This window comes from Hibiscus syriacus, unplaced genomic scaffold (assembly GCF_006381635.1).
Source record: "Hibiscus syriacus cultivar Baekdansim isolate YM2019G1 unplaced genomic scaffold, ASM638163v2 tig00016004_pilon, whole genome shotgun sequence".
Classification (NCBI taxonomy): domain Eukaryota; kingdom Viridiplantae; phylum Streptophyta; class Magnoliopsida; order Malvales; family Malvaceae; genus Hibiscus; species Hibiscus syriacus.
This window is the reverse complement of record NW_024062379.1, coordinates 1,197,677-1,222,145: the sequence shown is the minus strand read 5'-3', so window position 1 is coordinate 1,222,145 and position 24,469 is coordinate 1,197,677. Positions and strand designations below refer to the sequence as shown.

Here is a 24,469-nt window from a genome sequence, read left to right as displayed (position 1 = left end):
TGACTCGTGAGGCTTTGTGAGAGTATATTCTGGTAAGGTCCTACACACATTTCAATTTTTCCTTATTTGCTAACATGTCTTTTCCATCCAACATTTTTGTAGTCAAAAGGACTTTGAACATTCAAAGTCAAGATGATGAACAAAGAGAAAACATCTTCCATACCAAATGTCACGTGGGAGATACAATTTGTGTGGTGATCATTGATGGAGGAAGTTGTACCAATGTAGCAAGTACTCACATGGTAGAAAAGTTGGGTCTCAAGACTTCCAAACATCCTCATCCTTACAAACTCCAATGGCTCAACGATGTGGGAGAAGCCAATGTAACCAAGCAAGTGATTGTACCTTTCTCAATTGGAAGATACAATGATGAAGTCCTTTGTGACGTGGTGCCAATGAGTGCAAGTCACCTTATACTAGGACGTCCTTGGCAATATGATAAGAAAGCCACCCATGACGGATTCTCTAACAAGTACTCATTCCAACATCAGGAAAAGAAAATCATATTGGCACCTTTGTTACCAAGCCAAGTTCAGGAATGTCAAGTGACCCTCAAATCACGCATAGAAGAATGGGAGAAAGAAAGAAGGCCAAAGAAATCCATACTCCAAAGATGAATATCTATGCCAGCAGAGGAGATATTCGGAAACATTTATCAACTAAGAAAGCTCTACTTATACTTATGTATAAGGAAAGTTTTCTTCTTACTAACCCTCCTAAAGGTTTGCCTTCTTCTATTTCTAATCTTTTGCAGGAATTTGAGGATATGTTTCCTGAGGAAATTCCCGATGGATTGCCACCGATTAGAGGAATTGAACATCAAATTGATTTCATTCCTGGAGCCACCATTCCTAATAGACCAGCATATAGGAGTAATCCTGAAGAAACAAAGGAATTGCAAAGACAAGTCAAAGAACTCCTAAACAAAGGTTACATTCGAGAAAGCTTAAGTCCATGTGCTGTCCCCGTTTTGTTGGTACCAAAGAAAGATGGAACTTGGAGAATGTGCGTGGATTGTAGAGCAGTGAATCAAATCACTATCAAATATAGGCACCCTATACCTCGGTTGGATGATATGCTTGATGAACTTAGCGGGGCCAATATTTTCTCCAAAATTGATTTGAAAAGTGGCTACCACTAGATAAGAATAAAGGAAGGTGATGAGTGGAAAACTGCGTTCAAGACCAAACAAGGTTTGTATGAATGGTTAGTCATGCCTTTTGGCTTGACTAATGCCCCTAGTACCTTTATGCGTTTAATGAATCATGTCCTTCGGCCTTATATTGGTAAGTTTTGTGTTGTTTACTTTGATGATATCTTGATATACAGTAAGTCATTGAAAGATCATGTTGAACACTTACGATCTATTCTTAGCACTTTGAGAGAAGAGCATTTATATGCTAATCTCAAGAAGTGTGATTTTTGTACTAATCAAGTTACTTTCTTAGGCTTTATTGTAAGTTCACAGGGACTATCAGTGGATCCAGAGAAGATTAAGGCAATACAAGAATGGCCAAAACCGGTTAATGTCAGTCAAGTTCGAAGTTTCCATGGATTAGCCAGTTTTTACAGAAGGTTTGTACCAAACTTTAGTTCCATTGCTGCACCCTTAACAGGGATTATTAAGAAGAATTCAAACTTCTCTTGGGGCAATGAACAAGACAAATCTTTCAACGAACTCAAAGATTGTTTGACAAAAGCCCCATTACTAGTCTTGCCAAACTTTGAGAAAACATTTGAAGTTGAATGTGATGCTTCCGGAATTGGAATTGGTGCTGTTTTAAGTTAAGAAGGAAAACCCATTGCCTATTTTAGTGAAAAACTAAATGGTGCAACTCTGAACTATCCAACATATGACAAAGAGATGTATGCACTCATTCGAGCATTGGAAACTTGGCAGCATTATTTATTGCCAAAGGAATTCGTGATACACACTGACCATGAAGCATTAAAGCATATCAAAGGACAACACAAACTTAACAAGAGACATGCCAAATGGGTTGAATTTCTTGAGTCTTTTCCCTATGTCATCCATTATAAGAGAGGAAAGGATAATGTCGTGGCAGATGCTCTTTCACGCAGGTATGTCTTACTTAACACTTTGGATTCCAAACTTCTTGGTTTTTCATTCATTAAGGAACATTATGCTACTGATTTGGACTTTGGAGAAAGGTATAAGTTATGTGAAACAGGTGCTCATGATAAGTATTATCAGCATGATGGATATCTTTTCAAAGAATGACGATTATGTATTCCACAAGGTTCCATAAGAGAAGTGTTAACCAAAGAAGCACATGAAGGAGGACTTATGGGACACTTTGGAGTTGAAAAGACTCTTAGCATTCTGAAAGAACACCTCTTTTGGCCAAAGATGAAAAGGTATGTGAAAGGTGTTTAGTATGTAAAAGGGCAAAATCAAGAGCCATGCCTCATAGATTATACATGCCTTTGCCAATACCAACCATGCCTTGGATAGATATTTCAATGGACTTTGTTTTAGGTTTACCAAAAATAAAGAGTGGAAAAGATTCAATATTTGTGGTGGTTGATCGATTCTCCAAAATGGCTCACTTTATACCATGTCACAAGACTGATGATGCTATTCTTGTTGCCAACTTATTCTTCCGAGAAGTGGTAAGGTTACATGGACTTCCTCGAACCATTGTGTCAGATAGAGACGTTAAGTTCCTAAGTCATTTTTGGAGGACTTTGTGGAGTAAAATAGGCACAAAACTACTATTCTCTACTACATGTCATCCTCAAACGGATGGCCAAACTGAAGTAGTTAATAGAGTTTTATCAACACTACTACGATCCATCATCAAGAAAAATATTAAGACATGGGAAGAATGCCTACCACACGTGGAATTTGCATACAACCGAACCATTCACTCGGCAACTAAACATTCTCCATTTGAGGTAGTGTATGGTTTCAATCCTTTAACTCCTTTGGATTTACTTCCTTTACCTTATGATCAGATAGTAAACAAAGATGGAAAGAACAAAGCATAATTTGTTAAAAGACTCCATCAACAAGTCAAGGACAATATTGAGAGAAGAACAAGACAATATGAACAACAAGCAAACAAAGGAAGGAAGAAGGTAACTTTTGACGTAGGAGATTGGGTTTGGGTACACTTTAGGAAGGAAATATTCCCAAACCAAAGGAAGTCTAAACTACTACCCCGAGGAGATGGTCCATTTCAGATTATAGAAAAGATCAACGACAATGCCTATAAAATTGAATTGCCCAGTGAGTTTGGTGGCGTCAGTGCTTCATTTAACATCACTGACTTATCTCCCTTTGAGGATGGACACGATTTGGGGACAAATCGCTTAAAAGAAGGGGGGGATGATATAGTCACGTCTACACCAGATCCGGAGGTCATGCCACATGGTCCCATTACTAGGTCAAGGGCCAAACAATTCAGGGAAGTTCTCTTAACTAAGTGTCTTGAAGCTTTTGATTCATTTGATAACTTAACACTCTCTAATGTTATGTTATATAATGTTTTAATAGCTAAAGAGTAACTTAGTATGAATTCATATTACACATTGTTATTTTAATATGTTAATAATGTTAGGATAGTTTTATTATCATATTATGCATGATTATTATATATACATCAAGGCAGCATACTTATAATGCATTTCATTAGTTTATTTGCATTCATGTTAACTCTTAGGCTTTATACATTATCTTACACATATTAGGAGATGATGTACTTAGCTCATGACCATCATACTTAGCTCACATTACCATAAACAAACATGGCAGCAAGGTATTTAGCTCGTTTTAGCTCAATATCAAGAACTTACCTTGTTTCCTTGCACATATAGGTACAATGGAGTATGATGCACGTTGAGGTAGCTTGGTGAACGATTTGGAAGTCACATACAGCTCACAAACAGCTCACAAAGTACAAGGCAACTCATGGAATGCTAAGGGAAGCTCGATTCAGCTGGAGAAGCTTCAAGCTAGCTAAACTTAGCTAGTTGGACTATTTGAAGCTGAGTTGCTAAAAGTGATGACAAAGGTAGCTGAATGTAGCTGAACATGCTGTTATGGAGCTCAAAACGACTCGGCTAGGAAGATCATTCATAAACAGCCCCATTCTTGCTAGCTAGCTCAACACTCAAGCTAGCTTGGAAGGAGACACATGCACGCCCAAGATGGAGCACATGACCAGCCATCATTCCATGCGCAAGGCTACACCACAAGCATCCTATAGAGGCCATGTGCACGCCTTGTGACCAGACCACCATGTGATAGGCGTGTGACTTCATTTAGGCGCCAAGATGAAGAGTCCTCTTACCATTCGGCCAAGCACTCCTTTCTCTCCAATTTGGCGCCAACTTGAAGGGGTACAAGCACTATTCGGCCAAAGGATATTTTCCTCCATTTAAACCGAACCATCATCTCTATTTGTAATTAAATTATGTCATTTTATAGAGGCACAAGGGCTGGTCGAATCCTCTTGTAACCATTCGGCCATATCCTTTCATTTCCTATAAATAGGAAAGCATATTTCATTTGTAAACAGACCTTTTATTCAATTAAAGTGAGATTATTCTCTTCTTAAGTCCTGGTGACTTTTTATCGACTTATCAAGTATTTTATACTTGTGGCGTCAACCCCTTTTCTTTCATCTTGATACTTCTGGTTCCTAGTTCATATAACTAGTGGGTCAAAGTACTTAACACCACCCTTTGAAGAAGCAATATATAGATTGGGTCTCTGCTCTCTATAGCATTGGTTCTTCTTTGAGATTTCTTCAAGATACTATCCTCACAACCATCCTTTTATTTCATCTCCATAACCATAGCCTTATCAACTATCTTCCGCTTCCATTACTCATTATTTAAATAGCCTACCAATTCACCCACACGTCTACCACCCTTAACCATTCTATTTTGAGCTATTCACTTTGCAGGTTGTTTTGCTTCCTTCCTAGATCCACAATCATTTGAAAAGGTACAAGTACCTTACATCACCTACGAGATAAAACTCGTCGCGGTAAAAATTATTCCTCACGGTCATCGTCTTTTGTTCCTTTGGCCCCGGCACTGAATTTGTCTCATCAAATAAATTCTTCCTCGGTCATTTCCTATTACCTACATCATCACATCCAACACACAACCCTTCTCATCAACACCATAAGTTTAATGCAATAAACCTTTTCGTGGCAAAACTTATCCACTACATGCAGAAATGCAACTATATGCAACTAAAATGCTATGTCAATGCCTTTTAGACAAATCAATAACTTAAGTAAAAAGACCTAAAATATAATCTTTTAACGGAGCTATCACACCCCAAAACTTAAGCTATTACTTATTCTCAAGCAATAGATAATGAGCAGTAGAAACATAAAGTGTCCAGGCATAGTATAAATTAGGACAATCAAGTGGTTTAAAAATTTAGCCCCCAACAACAAGTTTGGCCTCAACATGGTACATTGAATGAGAAGTCAAGTACCTTTCCCTATGTCAGGACTCTTTGACAGTATGTGTGAGTGATCATATCTAGTCTATGCTTAACGAATTTAGAAAAATCCTAAGAGAGTTCTTCTAGTTTTCCAAGGCTTAAAATTATTCATTAAGCACAACATCACTCCTATTTATTCAACATTTAACGTCAGTTTTTTTAATATTGCTACGAGGGGAGTCAGTCTATCACTCCTACCATCCCACACTCTAGGTGAAATGAAGTATACCTTCCACTCCCGAGCTAGTTAGGTAGAGTCATCCCGTGACTGCTTTCATTCACTCATGTGTGAAGAAGTATCCCTCTACAGTTATGCTGAGGCATTTATTTGTAATTCATAACACTAAGGAGGTCAACTTATTCTTCTCAATTATTTTATGCCTCGATGCTCAAAAGTTCTGACCTAAAAATTTTCTAAGTACCTTAAGAATAAAAAAGATACAATCGTGTTAAAAGGATCACAAAGAATCAAATCCTAATTTGGCTCTATCATCTTCAACAGTCATGTACAATAATTCTGGCCTAGTTAATAAAAAATTTCTTTCATCATCGGGCATCCTTAACTCATCTAATTAACTACCCTAATCATAATTTCTGCCATGAAAAAAAATATTTCTACTAAACATTATTAATGAAATTAACTAAGTGAAACAAAAATCCTCCCCCAAACTTGATGGATGCAGTGTCCTCAATGCATGAAAATTAAGGAAAGTTAAATTAATCTAAATGATGTGCAAATGCAAATGTGGAGAGGTACCTCATTGTGGTGGGCTGACCTTACTGGATGATCTGGTGCATCGTCTTTTGAGAGGGGATGGGCTTTCAGATATATATTCTTTAGAGGGGAACAATGATGTAGGTGGAATATTAGTGTGGTTTGTTGAGTGTTTGAGGCGACAGCTATTCCTGGGGTGGACTAACTTGTCATGGCGTCTTCTCGGTGCTCTCAACTGGAACTTCCAAGGGCTGGATTTCTTCAGTATCAACAAAATGCTTAGTATTTAGGTCAGGGGTTTCTTCAGTGGTATTCTCTAGATTGGGTTGTTCACCAACCGCCACAGTAACAACTTTTGTTGGGGAAATCTCTTCATCGAACAATTCTTGTGGAAGTACCTCGGTGCTCTTCGAGGAAGTCAGACTGAGGTACTCATCAGTCTGTCCTTGTCCTTCTTCAGGAACTGGGGAGAATTATATGGCAAGTGGGGTGGCATCAAGTGGAGAGTTATGAGGGAAATTATGCGTCGCGCCAAAAAATGGGCGCTCGCCTGTTGGTGTTGGCTTTGTCAAGATCTCGTCAGGGAAGTGCGGGAGATCATCACTGGAGATCGGTAGTAGCTTCTTGAAAAATGCATTAAGCTGGGCATCACTTGCCTTAACATACACAGAGAAGGTCTTCTTGTGCCCTTCCAGATGCTCCATCCTTTCCTACATCTCTTGAGTGACAGTCACCACGGCAGTCATCCTTGTCACGACAACTGATTTTACACCGCACTCAAGACCTTCGTCTGGGGCATCATCATTGAAACTCAACAACTCTGGCACCTTCCTCTTTGTAATGCCCTCCTTGGGCCGAATAAATTCCTTCAAGTGCTTCTCAGGCACTTTCTTCTTCCTACACAAGGCAGTAATTAAATTTGGAAAAATTAAGTTACCTCTAGCCTTCTTGGCATACTCATGAATTTGTTTGAAGATGATCTCTCCGGCATCTATTGATCGTGTGTAGATGATTAAGTGAAGAAGCATCAGTCGCCTCAATAACACAGTAAAGTTGTGAGATGTGGGCATCATCTTGCCCTTGAGGAAGTGGTTCCAAAGCTTGGTCATGGGCTTGAGAGCACAACGATCAACTTTCTTGTGATTAGGGGTGTTTCCCTCATATTTTTCCCATTCAAAGAATAAATGTTCAAGGACTCCGTCATATGTTTCAGAATCTGCCTCAACAATGAATTTCTTATGCTAGTTTTTGACTTTGCCAAGCTTGAAGTAACGGTTTATGGAGGATAGGGAGAATCGGATAAACTTGCCTCGAACATACATCGAGTGCTGAGACATGTCTCCTAGATGAGCGTAAAACTCCTCAACTAACACCGGTGCCACAACTTTTGAGTGTCTAACAAATTTTTCCCAATTGTCCTTCTTGATAATTTCCATCATTTCAAGATAAAATAACTTTTCATCATCTGCGGGAAACACAAAGCTGTCTTCAAGGTAAATTTACCGACACTACAGTGCCTGAAATTTTTACTCGGCTTCAACGCTCTGCAAATGTTAGAAATTTGTAGCCTCTGCAGATGAAGCTGAGGCACAAAGTTTGGTTTTAAGCAGACCATGGTGTTGCAACGACACTTTTTTTAACGGAGAGAACAAATATTTTTGGGCTTGGTGCGGTGGCTATGGAAGGTTTTTAGAAGAAAAAAGGAAAAAAAAAAGGAAAAATATGAAGAGGTAGATGAAGAAGAAGAGAGAAAATCGGTGACAGAAAAAAAATAGAGTGGGTGATTTTTGAGAAAACAGTTGGTGAATGGGGTGGTTTTATGGGGGTAAATGAAAAGTAAAAGTAAGATTGGGGTAATAAATAAAAAAACTATTTTGATTGGATGGTTTGAAAATAAAAAGGAATAAAATATTAAAGAAAAAGATTTTCCCCTCTCAAAGTTTCCGCCCAAAATAATTTACTAGGGTTTTGCTCTTCCTATAATATGTGAGCCCCATTCCTAAACTGCCATGTATAAAAAATATCTAAAAAACAAAGTTAGTGAATAAAATATAAAATAACTCGTGCAAATTAAAAGAAAGGAAAATTATTTATGTACATAATGCAAAATATTTTTGCCGAGAAAATAATTATTCAGATTGTAGGGGTAAACTCTTAGACGTCATGGAGCAATAATGATGACTTATCTCGCAAGATGGATGCTTCATTATAGGCCTTCAACCTTTTTTCATTCACTTTAAAGGTTGTCACATTCTCCAAGTTGTTGATTTATATTGCGTCGTGGCTATGCACCTGGTGTACTAAGAAAGGTCCTGAACATATTGACATCAACTTGCCTGGAAACAACTTGATCCTTGAATTGTAGAGTAGTACTTGTTGGCCAGGAAAAAATTACCGTGGCAAAATTTTTATATCATGCCACTTTTTTGTTTTCTCCTTATAGAGATGGGCATTCTCATATGATTGGGCTATAAATTCTTCCATCTCAATTTGCTCCAGTAACCTCCTTTCTCCGGCAAGTTGTGCATCTATGTTAAGTTTCTTGATGGCCCAAAATGGTTTGTGTTATAGTTCCACAGGCAAATGACATGCCTTGCCATAAACTAATTTGAATGGAGACATCCCTAATGGTGTTTTAAATGATGTGCGATAAGCCTACAATGCCTCATTGAGCTTTGACGATCAATCTTTTCTTCTTGGGTTGACCACCTTCTCAAGTATCTACTTGATCTCGCGGTTGGAGACCTCAGCCTTCCCTTTGGTCTTGGGGTGGTTTGCCGTGGCAAATTTATTACGCACCCCGTATCTTTGCAGCACCTTGGTAATTAATTTGTTGTCAAATTAGGTGCCCTCATCACTGATAATTACTCTTGAAAATCCAAAAAACGTGAATATGTTTTTGTGCAAGAATTTTTGCATGGTCTTTGAGTCATTTCTATGTGTTTCCACAACCTCGGCCTATTTGGATACGTAGTCCACAGCTAAAAGTATGTATAGATCGCCAAAGGATAATGGGAATGTTCATATAAAATCGATTCCCCACACATCGAAGAGTTGAACTTCCAAAATATTTTGCCATGGCATCTCATTTCTCTTCGATACATTATCGGTGCGTTGGAAATGATCGCATGACTTATAGAAGTCTTGCACATCCTTGAATAAGGTGGGCTAATAGAAGCCAAATTGGAGAACATTTGCAGTAGTCCTCATTCCACCAAAGTGCCCTCCACACGAGGATGTATGACAATGAAATATAATATCATTATGTTCCTCTTCGGGGACGCACCTCCGGATTATTTGATCTCCACATTGTTTGAATAAGAACGGTTCATCCCAATAATAATGGAGCACATCATGTCTGAACTTTTTTCGGCCTTGGTAAGATAAATCTGGAGGCACAATACCACTAACAAGTAAGTTAACTATGTCAGTATACCACGGCACTACCGTGGTAAAGAATATTTTCTCGTCAGGGAATTCCTCCTTAATATCTTTCATGTCATAGAAAATGTTTTTGTTCTCTAGCCTAGACAAGTGATCTACTACTTGGTTCTCTATACCCTTCCTATTCTTCACCTCTAAAGCAAATTCTAGCAGCAAGAGTATCCATCTAATAAGCCTAGCTTGGCATCTTTTTTATTCACTAGGTATTTAATGGTAGAATGATCAGTGTGTACAATGACCTTAGTTCTTATAAAATATGCCCTAAACTTATCAAAAACGAATACCACGACAAACAATTATTTTTCAGTGGTAGTATAATTAAGTTGTGCATCATTTAGGGTATGACTAGCATAATAAATGGCATGGAAGATTTTACCTTTTCTTTGTTCTAGCACAACCCCTACTGCATAGTCACTTGCGTCACACATCAGCTCAAAAGGGGCATCCTAGTCAGGTGGAATAACATTTGGTGTTGAGGCAAGTTTTTTCTTCAGATCCATGAACGTGTTGAGGCATTCATCATTAAACATGAACGATTGATTTTGCTGAAGCAAAATACATAAAGGCTTTGAAATCTTCGAAAAATCCTTGATAAAAACACATGTAGAATCCTACATGCCCTTGGAAACTTCTTATTCCCTTCACACTAATGGGTGGAGGCATGTTCTCAATCACTTCCACCTTGGCCTTATCAACCTTGATGTCGCGGTGAGAAATTTTGTGTCCCAACAAAATTCCTTCTGTCACCATAAAGTGACATTTCTCCCAGTTTAGTACAAGGTTGGCTTCCTCGCAGCACTTCATCACTTTAGATAAATTGTCGAGGCATCAGTTAAAGTAATCACCCGAGACAGAAAAGTCATCCATATAAATATTTCCAGGAAGTCTTCCACCATGTCTGAATAATGGCTACCATACACCTCTGAAAGGTTTTCGGGGCATTACATAATCTGAACGACATCCTTCTAAAGTCATAGGTTCCATATGAGCATCTGAAGGTGGTTTTCTCTTGATCTTGTAGTTCTATGGAGATCTGATTATACCTAGATTTTATGTTAAGGAAACAATAAAATGTATTGCCTGCCAAACGATCAAGCATCTAATCGATGAAAGGAAGAGGAAATGGTCTTTCTTTATCACCTTGTTTAGCTTCCTATAATCCATACTTCTCATTGTCAAATGATCGTCATTCTTATTATTCACCATGATCACGCAAATTTTTTTGGCATGCATTGAACCGGGCTGACCCAAGAGCTATCAGATATAGGATAAATCACCCCAAAATCTAGCCATTTGATGATTTTTTTTCAACACCATTTAATTCATTATCGGGTTAAGTCCTTTTTGGGGTTTCACATAATTATCATGGAAATCATCTAACGGGATCTTGTACATGCATATTATAGGATTGATTCCCTTCAAGTCTGTCATAGTCCACCCAATAGCTTTTTTATGCTATGGAAAAACATTCACAAACTACCCTCTTGCTCGGGGGTTAGACTAGAAGAAATTATAACTAGCAATGTATCGTCACTACCTAGATAAGCATATTTCAAATATGATGGCAAAGGTTTAAGTTCTAAGGTAGGTGTATGCTGCAGTGAAGGTTTTAGAGGATTGAATTCATTGAATTCAAGGGATTCAAATCTCATACATAGTCTATCTTGAAGTAAGCTAGATTGTTCCATCTCCAATGAATAGTCCTCAGGCTCTACATTTAATTCGTCTTCAGTAAATCCTTCAATCGCTTTAATAAAAAAATTGCCTAGGCAAACTTTGTTGCATTCCTCATTCTGGACAAATTTGCCTTGACCAAGATCTTTATGTTTCTCCAGCTGTAAAATATCTTCGTGGCAAATATTTTCACGGTCTTTCATCTGAAAATTTTTGTCTTGGCATAAAGTATCATATTCTTCTAGATGTAGAAATTTGCCATAACCAAAAATGTTTGTCCCAGCTTCCTCCATTGAATCAACGTCTTCAATGTAATGGCATTCTTCAGAATAATCAACATATTTAAGAGTGTTGAAGACATTGATTGTAGCGCTTTGATCAGTCACCCTCATCGTGAACTCTCATTTCTCACAATCTATTACGATGCACCCAGTGGCTAAGAATGGATGCCCTAGAATAATAGGTGCATTGTTGTCGACCTCACAATCTAGAATGAGGAAGTTTGCTGAGAAAACAAATTTGTCCACTTTTACATTATCATCTTTAATTCTACCCACAAGACGAATGTGTGATCTATCAGCTAGTTGCAAAATTATGGGTTGGTCGAACATTACCCATTCCAAGTTCCAAAAATATGGATTTGGGCATTAGATATATGTTGGATCCAGAGTCACATAGGGCTCTCCTAACATAGTTGTCACTGATGGAGCATGGTATAACAAAGCTATCAGATTTTTTTGCTTCGGCGGAAGTTTTCTCAGTGCAGAACAATATTCCTTCGTCGTGGCAACAGTTTCTAGTTTTTCCACCTTTCTACTCTTTTTTACAATACCCTTCAAGAATTTGGAATAGGAAGGCATCTGCTCAATAGCTTTGAGTAGTGGAACGTTGATATATAGCTTACCAAGGATAGCAACAAACTTTTTGAACTGGATCTCTTCGTTATGTTTATTCAACCATTGAGGGAATGGTGGCAAGGGCCTGATTTTATCTGCTGCAGGTGGGAGTGAAACTTTTTCCGTGGCAATAAATTTTTCTCCATCATTATGATGACTTATTGAACCCTCGTCCTTTTTATTCTTCATAGGCAACTCTTCTTGTTCAATAATTTCATCTTGACTTTCAGATTCTTCATGTGTCATGTCGAGGCGAGAAATTTATTGCTTACGTATCTTCCAAATTAATTTGGGTACCACTCCTCAGTGTAAGTGCACTGCGTTGCTCTTTTCCATGAGGCTTAGTGACCTTAGTGTCACTAGGGAGGCTTCCTTGCGGGCGAGAAAGTTTAATATTTGACTTCTTTCACCTCGCTGGAACGCTGGAAATTTTTTAATATATTTGATATGGCAGAAAGTTGGGCAGACACTGAATCCTTGGCATCGAGTTCAAATGCCCCATAAATTTTCCTTCCAATTTCAAGCCTTGTAAATATGAAATGATAATCATTAATGGTTATCCTATCAAGGATATTAAAGGCTTCGTCAGGTGATTTCTCAAGCAGAGTACCATTCGCCGAGGCATCTAACATCATATGAGTGGGTGCATTGACTCCATTGTAAAACATTACCACTTGAGTGCAGTAGTGGAATCCATGTTTGGTGCACTTGCGAAGTAAACTTTTGTATCAGTCCCAGCATTCGTACATAGATTCATCATCGCCTTGGCAAAAACTTGCAATATCATTGCAAAACTGGGTGTTTATGTTAGGTGGGTTATAACAAAGCAAATTGGTTTTGCATAAGTCAGCCCAAGACTCCATTGAGCCGAATGGGACTCCACTAAGCCAAGCTCTTTCTCGATCGCATAGTGAATAGGGGAACAATTTTAGTTTTAGCTCATCCTCGTGCACACCTTGTTGCCTAAACGAATCACACACTTCAAACAAATCATGCACATGTTGTCTAGCATCTTCATTAGGAGAGCCACCAAATTGACCGATAGAATTGAGCATATTGAACATCACCAATTTGAGTTCAAAGTGGGTTGCCTATATTTTCGGTACCATGATTCCAGAGTTGAGATCATCAAGAATGGGGTTTAATTGATCTCATATCGCTCGTGGTCTTGTAGCATTTCTGGGAACATTATTTGCCACGACATCGGGATCTACCTGACCCTCCATAGGGTTATCAACCTGTTATGGCAGTTGATTCATATTGCCTCTGGCACGCTGAGCACGTCGCCTTTGTCTGAACAATTTCTCAATTTTAGGTTCGAATGGTACTAATGGTTCGTCAGCAGATCTTCTGGTCATGCAACGACAAAAACCTATAAAAGAAAATAAGAAAATAAACAAGTAAAACTAACTAAAACATTGTGACAAAAAAATAAAATTTACTATGACAAAACTTATCAAAATTCCTCAAGTTGCCAATCCCCGACAACGGTGCCAAAACTTGATCGTGTGTAAATGTGTGTGTTGAGGCACACAAATCTGTGCAAGTATACACAATCGATGCAAGTAATATAGTAGTAAGTGAGTTATCATCTCCACAGGATTGGGGGAAATCTTAGAAGTTTTCTAGAGCTAGAATTAGGTGTCATAAACTAATCCTAAGTTTCTTGTCTAATGGTATTCACAAAGGAAAAATAAATCGTGGCAAATGGTATGAACAAATGGAAAAATATGTCAAGGCGAGAAAAGTGTGAAGTGAGCAACAAAGTTTTGTCGTGGTAAGAAAAATATGCAATAGTAAACAAATAAAAGTTGTTAAGGCTAAATATGTTTGAGTTTCGAATATATACTGAAATCTCACACAATCAGACCTTTAACGGAGAACTTGGGTTGGATTTGCTTCAGTGAGAAATTATTCTATGTCTAGGATGATCTAGTATGTTATGCCTATGCTACCCGACAGGATTTACTAAAGTGTTCCAAGAGTATATCTAACACGAAACCTGATAAACTATTGCTACGACAATACTACTCAGCGTTAATTACAACCCTTGGTTTGTTAAATTGTTGCTACGACAATACCCCTCAGCGTAAACAGTAGCGCTAGCCTATCTACTTAAGCATTTATCCATCTTAATCGAATAAAGCCCTCTCATTATCTCTAAGGCGGATTAGAACCTCACCATCTCAGATCAGTTCCCTTGTTCACGTAGATCTAACCTAACTCTTTCGAATATTAGGTATCAACTCCTAGAAAATGGCAATCTTTCAAAATCTCTTAAAAAGACTAGGATTGTTTTGTCGTGGCACCATGCAATTTTTCAAAAGCTCTTACAGTGCCAAGAAAAAAGATTACAACAGTGAACAAAACAACATTTAACTAAAGCATACTTAATCATTCATTAACAGTCAAATAAAATATCATCCAAGCATTTCCAATACCAAATAAAATAGTTCATGGTGTGGTTAATATCATCCCAAAAATATCTATTAAATACAAGCCCTTAAAAGATAAGAAATAAAAAACAAAATGAAGAAAAACTCCCGGAATAGAGCTCTGTCATGACATCAGACCACCACCATGACTATTCTAGCGCACCAGCCTCTCTCGAGGGCCTGGCTACTGCTCCGTCGAAGCTAGCTATAGAGGGCACCAAGGACGGGGAAGAGTGGAGCGGTGGAAAAGGAAGAAGTTGCAGATGCCTTTCTCTAAGCATTTTTGGTAAGGTATATGTCTCTCTTTTGGATGGTATAATGTGATATTTATAGTGAGAATTTCTAGGGTTTAGTGCCCTTTAAAATTCCCTAAATACCCCTAAAATTCACACCCATTGTGTGAATAAAATGGTAGTTGGCAATGGTCCCAAATTCTTAGCAGGGGCAGGGGTTCACGTGAGGTGCATTAGACAGCTGGCCACTCTACGTTAGCAATTTTGTCTTGTACTGCATCAGATATGCGAGATAAAACTCGCCGTGGCAAAAATTATTCCTCACGGTCATCGTCTTCAGTTCTTTTGGCCCTGGCACATAATTTGTCTCGACAAATAAATTCTTCATCGATCATTTCCTATTACCTGCATCATCACAGCCAACACACAACCCTTCTCATCAGCAGCTTCAGTTTAATCTAATAAACTTTGATGTGGCAAAACTTATCCACAACATGTCGAAATGTCCTAAATGCAACTATATACAACTAAAATGATATGTCAATGCCTTTTAGACAATCAATAACTTAAGTAAAAAGACCTAAAATATAATCTTTTTACGGAGTTAAGCATCTTGCAACAATTTTGCTAACTGAACGTTTCTTCCAGCTTACGTCTTCCTAGTCTAATATATTACGAGAAAATCAATTATTTGTAAAAAGAATTTCAGTTCATGGGGCATATCATTGAGAAGGGTTGTATTTATATGCAAAAGAATAAGGTGAAAGCAATCTAATAATGACCAACTCCACGGATTGTTTTCATGTAACACCCCAATTTATGAAGTATAATTTCAACTACCCAATAATAAATCATATCTTATGGTACCATAGTGGCCTAGTGGGTCCTGTAAATTAGATTGTTTTATCTTCAATCTTCTTTGTTATCTCATAAAATAGTAGTACCAATCTTTTATATTACAGAGCATTCATAAACAACCAAAGCCACATACATCCCTTGCTCGATAGCTTCACCATCGTGACCAGCTTGCTTGTTTTCTTATGGCAGCAAATCAACTACCAGAACCGTCATAGGAGGAATTGCTCGGTAGAAAAAAATAAACTGAAACTCGTAAACCCGACCCAACTATCTTATCGTTCTTGGATTAACGTTCCAATGAAAACCCCATTAAGCCGAGTGATCAATGACAAGAAGCACATACATCGAAAGCAACACCGTTCAGCGATAGATGAAGAAGATCGGACTGGTTGAAGCTCATGAAGATTGAAACTTCTTTTTTAGATCTACAGCTATCCACGGGGTTTCTCGACTATCGAAGGTCGGATTCTTGATGTGGAGACCAAGATGCTTTGGATGATAAAGTTTGGGCTTAGACCGACGATCAACGACGATGGCTGACGTGGTGGTTATCAGAGTTTGGAGGTCGGTCGACGAAGCTTCTCTACCTTCCTACATAGTCTTTCATTGGTAAAAAGTAAAAGGAAATGAAATGTTATATAAATGAGAAATGCAGGGAGATTTTGGCTTATAAATGGATACTTACATATTAACCAAAACTACGTAGTTTTGGAAATAGTTTGAGAGCTTGATATAAATGCATTTTAGAGATTCTGACGGTGGAACACAATTCTTGGCAACAGGTAAATTACAAGGTAAGCCATCCAAGTTGTTAAAAGCTCAAGCTTGTCTCTTGGCTTTCATATTGTTATGATTATGATGTAATGGTTTTATTAAGATCGATTTAGTCCTTAATTTTATTAATTAAAAATTATATTGACTCTTAAAGTTTTTAGTTTTAACAATTGGGTCCCCAAATTATTAATTAGATTCTAATAAGTTATTTTTATGGCGAGGAAAATTATTTGAAGTCGTATTTGTACGATAGATTGTTCGTGTTCGTTAGAAAAGATTGGAAGCTAGAAATCAAGTTGGTGAGCTGGAATTCAATAGTAATATTTTGGGTTTTGTTGACATCCTGATTCTGACTCCGAAGTCCGTTTCGCCAAATTCGAACTTGGTAAGTTATTTTTCACTGATTAATCACCCGATTCGATCCATTTTTCATAATTAAGCTCTGTTTTTATGAAATTTATATTGATATGTATTTGAGGAATTATTGGAGGTTGAATTAAAGATCGAGAGCGTTCGAATGGAATTTAATGGTCAATCAGTATTGCACGAAAATCGAGGTAATACTTTACTACCTCTTTATGCTTTATGGAAATGTTGATATTGGTAAATGCATGAATAAAATAATGTTGATCACTTTTGTGGAGTTAAATAATTTATACACTCGATATGAATGTGGTAGAAATTCTGTAACTGAATACAGATCGAATGACTAATATAAGAGATTGAGGAATTGTTAGAATTAAATTACAAGTTTGTGATTGGTGATAAAAAAATCAGCCCTGGATTTGTAACTTATATTTTATATCATCAAAGGTTAAATGTTAAAGGTACTTGGATGGGAAATTATGAGAATACTCCAATAGGGTAAAATTATGAAAATACCCTTATGTTGTAGGATGCCAAGAATTGTCCCTGAAAGTTGGTTAATAACTATAAAAAGACATATTGATCCGATATAATTACATATGTGCATAAGAAATAATAGTTTTGTTTAGAAAATTTGAATAACTGGTTTTTAACGCCAAAAAGGGTTTGTGCAATATACTAAAAGTTTGTTAAGATGCTAAAAGTTTGTTAAGGAATAATTCAAGATCAGAGAATGTTTGGGAAAGCAATTAACCATAGGATCTTTACATTATAATTATTTTCGTTAAGAGCTAATATCGAAATTATCTGGTTAAGAAATTACGAAAAATGCCCTTGAGAGGTAAAATAGTCCGAGTTTACCCTGAATGAGAAAGTACTTTAAGGATTTGTACTTAACTTGATTAAGTACGAATTTAATTGTTAAGATCCTGATTTAGTGCAGAAGAATTATTGATATTCTGTTGGTAAAAATCTAAGAAGGCACTTGACCCGAAAATATCCTAGTTACGAGTAAATACCTGAAGAACAATTTATCGGGGTGCTCTTTTATCAGAATTATTCGAAGGGACTAAAATAGATGATAAATTGGTATTAAATAATAAGACAGTGTGGAAGGATATGATTGAAATACATCGGATCTATAGAATGACCAGAATACCCCTTTAATGGAAATGACCCAAGAATATCACCAAGCTCAAAAATGATTGGATATCCTCGAGCTCTGAAATAAATGGAATAAAACTGAACACCAAAATTACCAAAATATCCTTATGGCATATTCTAAGTAAATGTCTTGGATTAATTAAGGAATCCAAATAAGCATAGGTGTTGGACTACCTTTAGAAGTAATGGAACAAAGCTTAAGTGAGTTGATCAATCTTAAGGATATGTCAGTACCTGAATGACATAGATGTTACTTAAATGCGTGTTTGTCTTCTCAAGTGTGGTTCGATGATAATTTTGAAAGTACTCAGTTCAGCTCAACTTTATATCGTATTCAGTAATAAGAAATGGATATTCGTTAGATAAATCAACCACGAATACCAAATTAAATTGAACAGAAGTACAATATGTATATAAAATTCAGAAAAGTCTGGATTACCCTGAAAACCCCGAAGTAACTATAATAGACTTGACTGCTAAATGAATTAAGTAACCTCAAGTACTAATGATTAAGTAAGTGATTTGGATGAGTCTAGAAACGTTAATGAACATACATGATGTAATGTTCTTATGGATCATGAACTACAAATCAAGCACGTCAGCAGTTCATGATATAGTGAAAGTTTGAACATGAAATTAAGAGCATTGAAATATCTGCTAGTCTCCTTAAGATCTGTTCAGTGATGACTTAGAAGATGATATATGGATAATAATATTTTGTATTAAAGAGTAAATACCTTGGAAAGTTAATGAATTGACAAGTTGATAAGTATTGTTTCTGGGAGCTATTCATCTGGAGTTGTTCGATAAACTGATTAATCGACATAGATTGTAAATGTCCTGAACCTTCATTTCTTCCCTATTAGCTCAAGTCTTATTCTGAATAATTGATGATTCTGTCAGTTATTGAACTCTTCCAATAGTGATTCTAAATTCTGATATCCTATTGGTATAATGAAGATTCATGTTTCTCTATCTGCTAAGATTATCCAGTACCTCTGAATAATTTTTGTAAACTCTGGTGTGTTCCCTAATCACCTGGATATTTAACCTGATTTCTGATTTGATTTCTATTATAATACCTGACCTGGATTCTGATCGGATACTTGACCTGGATTCTGATTGAATACTTGACCTGGATTTTGATCTGATACTTGACCTGGATTATGTTTTGATTTTTGATATATCTGTTTACGGACGAAACATGTTTTATTTGGGGGGTAATGTTGGAGGAAGTATACCTGAAGGCTCCTCGGTTGTGTGCTCAGGGCCTTACTTACCGGCTCCTCGGCTGTGTGCTCAGGGCCTTACTGGACTTGACGGTGAGTGTATGGTTCTGGGGAACCTACACATTTTGGACTTGACAGATGGGGGTAGTGTTCATGTTTTTTTTAAAAACATGTTACATAAACTGATTTTACTGAAATATTTTATCTGTATCTTTTCACTGGTTTTACGGGAACACATTAGATAACCTATTCTGATATCCTGAACCTAGACATCCGAAATATTTCCATATGAATTGAATATTATCTGTTACTACCTGAAATATCAATGGGACCTCAACTCATCCAAAGAAATCTGTAGATATCTGAACCAATAAGGAAATATATGTTTATTTGTATCTGCACGTTCTTCAGCATCATCTGGTAGTTTTGTATTACTGAGCTTTCCGAAGCTCACTCTATTACTCACCATTGCAGGTTAAAAGAATTATACCAGTGCAGTTATCAACTTCAGTAAGGGAGTTCTTCCGGCGTTGTTATCAGAGTATGGTACATGTGATTAGGGTCATGTAATTGTATTTTGTTTTAAATATGAGTCTGTAAATTTATTTTATTTCTGAATATTGATAAATGATTTTATGAGTTTACATGTTCTGATAAAAAGTTTTAAATTTTCCGCTATTTTTACGGAGGGTCGCTCCGGTGGCCCTAATGTAACTTCCCGGATCGGATCAGGTTACCGCATCGGTCTAAGGAGGTTACATTTCAAATATTTTCTTGACTTGTCAATTACTATAGACAATTTTTCAATGGCTACTTTCAAATAATAGCAACACTCATTAGTTTATTAAATAAAGGGAAAGAGTGGATATGGTCCAAGAAATGTCAAGAAGTCTTTGAGAAAATAAAATGCATGTTAATGAGGTATCTAGTTCTAGTCCTTCTAGATTTAAAAAAAAAAGCCTTTGGAAGTCAAAACTAATGTATCACATTGTGTTAATGGAGGGGTACTTCTATAAAATAATCACTCGTGGTGTTTGAGAAAAGAAAGTCAAACGACACAGGAATATGATATATACACTCGAGAAAGAATTCTTAGCAGTAAATCATTGGTTAAGGACTTGACAACATTAGTTGTTAAGCTTAAAGTTTATGGTAAAAACAAATAAGAAAGTGGTTAGCCACTTCTTGAAGTAACTGAAGTTGACGGTGAAATAAACTAAATGAAAAGTTTTTAATAAAGTTTAACTTCAACTTCAAACATAAGACTAGAAAGCAAAATCAAGTGGTTGATGGACTTAGTCAAAAGGGAGATCCATTAGTACTCAGAAGTAGAGGTGTGCAAAATTACCGACTCGGTTGACCCGACCTGCCGACTCGTAGACCTGGATAAAAAATCGGGTAATTTTCTATTAAAAAACCCGGTCGGGCCGGGTCCCGACACTTTCTGGGTCAGGCCCGGGTCAAAAAAATTGATTTTTCCTGCCGAGTTTAAGTTTTGCCACCCTTTGCAGATGCACTCTGGTTTGGCCCTTTTCTACCTGCAACCATACCTTCAGCAGCCTTGCCTTTTCCACTGCATTTCTGGCTCAGATGAATTTCACCTATGTTATTTTCTTTCCCAAAACCTATCACTTTGCTGCCAACTCCCACCTTCTCTCTAGCTTTTGTAGCACCAGCAAGTGACTTTTGTTCATTAACTTTGTTTAGCAATGAAAGTTTGGAACGATGAGTCTGAGAACTAACCTGCAAAAAGTTACACCAATGTGTTCTTCAACATGATCCAGTGTTTGGAATATGGTTTATTTTTCATCTTAAAGTAACTTCTAGACATACATAAACCAGTTGAGAAAATTCTACATCAGATAAAGCTTAAATTATGTAAATTCTATGTGTCCCTCCCGTATTAAGTATCTAAGTTCAAAACTGTGTATTTTGCACAGAAAGCACAATACATACAAATGTACATGCACAAGCACACAAGTTTCTGAAGGTACCAAGTGCTTCATACCTTTGATTTTATGGCTTCCTCCCAAGTTTACTTTGTAACTGTTACTAATCTGCTTGTCCTAGAATTACGGCTCCCTTCCTTACCTCTAAGGTTTCACTTTGTATAGATTACAGTAATCTATACATGTTTTCTTTGACTTTTAGTTTGTTGACAAATGCCAGACTTTTTTTTTCCAGATAATTCAATGATAGGAGAAAATATTCATGATATAGAGATGTTGTCTTCATCAACTAAGCCGTCTAAGGAATCCGAAAAGATTAATGTGTTTGAGATTTTTAGTGTGGTTTCTCATGAAATTTTAGTTTCGGTATAATAATTTGTGTTTTTTTGTGTTTTTTTATTTAATAATTTGAAAGAAAAAAATCCGGGTATTCGGGTACCCGGAACATTCGGGTCGGAACACGGGCCGAGAAATCGTTAACCCAGATGTTCTGGGTACCCGGTTTTCTGGTACCCAAAAATTTGAGTACCCGTATTTGCACACCCCTACTCAGAAGGTTAGCCCTACGTCTGCTAGTACGTAACTAATAACATCCGTCAACTCATTATTGACAATATAAATTAGACATTCAACAATCCTACATTATACCATTAAATGGTATACTATGGGATTATTGAGTATCGATATACTATATACTCTTAATAGTATAATATAGGATTATTGAGTGTTTATTTACTATATACTCTTAATGGTATACTATGAGATTATTGAGTGTCTATATACTACTAAACAGTATACTATAGGATTATTGAGTGTCTATAGAGTATATAGACACTGAATAATCTCATAATATACTGTTTATAGTATAATATAAATTTATTAAGTGTATATATTATATATTTTGTCTCCAAGAAAGAAATTAGACATGAGAAGAGAAAAAAAAGAAAAAAATGAAGGAGAGTGGAACTTCTCAATTCGATAGCTCATGACGGTGGTGATGAAAGCGTCAATATCCTTAGATCTACAATAGAGACGATATTATTTCAACATGTTGTGGTCGAATTTACGTTAGGAAAGGTAAGATTTATATTTTGAGACCTTTCTTGCCTCGAACGGAGCAAACGAACGGTGGAAGACGACTGGAAATCAACTTGTAATGATCGACAATTACTCCACACTGATAAAAAATTGCTTAGGGATAGCAAGAGAGAGGGAGGACTTTGAACGGCAACAAAAAAAGATGAACAACGTGGAAAAAGTTCCCTATTTATAGTTGGGCCTTTAAATAGCCCAAATTTAAACTTTAATATTAAAACCATCCCCACCATCCATATTAAGCCTTTTATGCCCCAAATTTAAACTTTAATATTAAAACCATCCCCACCATCCCTATTAAGCCTTTTATGCTATCATGCATGCATTCATTCCAGTCCCCAAAGTTAACAAAATCTTTTCAATTATACCATCATTTTTATTTTCCTTTGATTTAGAATCTGTGTACTTATTATTTAATTCAATTAAACCCCTCAATTTTACAACCTTTACAATTGGATATTAAACTTTAAGAATCATAATTTTCCGAACTAAATTTCGGGGTGTTGCATCATAAATCTACTTCACCTTATCCTCATCTTCTCAAATCAAGTCTGAACCCACAATTTGACTTTCATTCGGCTCTATGCAATACAACAGGCACACCATCAAAGAACAATGTTGTTAAACGAAGAAATTGTTGCGGAATACGGCTATCGGATAGAGCAAAATCGTAACTGATAATTTGAGAAAATAAAAAGGAGAAAACAACTCTTAAGAAAACTCTCTAAATTCTCTAGTATTGGGAGAAAGCTAGAATGATTTGGGATAGTTTTGAAGCTAAATGGGTTAGGGTATTTATAGTTGAAGCTTAAGGACTAATCTTCTAAATACCCTAAAGTACAGGGACTAAATTTGGTAATTTTCCCTTGCCAATTTCAACAAAATCATGCTATCTAATTTTATTGAATCATCTAGCCGCCGGTTGCTATGCATCCATTTTTGACTTTTCAACAGAAATATAACACTAATATATTTGCGAAGAATATGCTGAGTTTCTTTGAATGGTCAAGAGTTATTATAAGGTATTATATGTTTAAAATTTCTTAGCATATCGACAACTCACGCACATTCTATAAACGCAACTGCTCGAACTCTAGTCCTCTACGAAGAAAAGAATTCATTTTTACAACTAAGATCACTGAATGAGTTCAACATAATTCTGATTAAGATGGTTCTAAAAGCCTCACTTGAACTATGAAAGATTGAAAACTAATTTTAAGATAATGATGTGTTTGGGGTATCTAGCTGAGGTACAAATTGATAATATGCAAGAGAATAAACTATATCTTTAAGATAAATGATAACACTCTTTATGAAGTAGACAGTTGGACGTTTCCCCTAATAGGATGAACACTAACTTTTATTAACTCAACTTTCAAAATGTTAAGCATTTATCATAAGCTATTGCTTGATGGAACAGTGCAGTTTTGGAATTCATCTCCGGTCACTTTGTACACATTGTGAACTCCTGCCGTGTATTGGAAAACTGTAACAACAAAAAGAACATAAAAACGAGTCTTTGATCTCCAAGGGAATTTATGGGAAGTTCTGATGTGCGACAAACTAATCTAAGGTTAAGGAATGATATGAAATAGGCACAACCGAAAATGTTATAAACATAACATTTTTTGTTGAGAGCAACCTAAAATGTCAACTTTTTAGCATTTTCAGTTGAACCGAAAATGTTATGAAGAATGTAACATTTTTTGTTGTCAGCCGCAAATGTTATGAAGAATGTGTACAACCGAAAAATGCTTAGAAAAAGTTAACATTTTAGGTCACGCTCAACCGAAAATATTATGTTTTTTATAACATTTTCAATTGTCATTCCTTGGTTTTAAATTAGGATGTCATCCTCATACATTCTTAGAATTTATAGATCAAAAATATGTCTAGTGAATCATATTCCTACGTCAATGTTTATGCAAACACAACATAAATCTTATTAAATATGTCAAAACCTTAGAATAAATATAACACACCCTGCATATATGTAGTGTGTGCGCATTATCAAAGGTTAAGAAAATTCTTAACCTATACTAAGAAAATTATTCATCTTAGACTATTTAAAAAAAATATTACTAAGAATATTGGATAGAAAAGTAGACCAAGATTGTCTCTTACAAAGAATTGTTTGCCTTGAGCCCAT

The 24,469-nt window shown here is 36.5% G+C and overlaps 1 long non-coding RNA gene across 1 annotated transcript; it reads left to right on the top strand.

Moving 5' to 3' along the window:
* Positions 1-998: 998 nt before the first annotated feature.
* LOC120208163 lies at positions 999-23,798 on the top strand. Its single transcript, XR_005524275.1, has 3 exons — positions 999-1,009; positions 4,752-4,756; positions 23,722-23,798. It is a non-coding gene; the product is annotated as an uncharacterized LOC120208163 (long non-coding RNA).
* Positions 23,799-24,469: the final 671 nt, after the last annotated feature.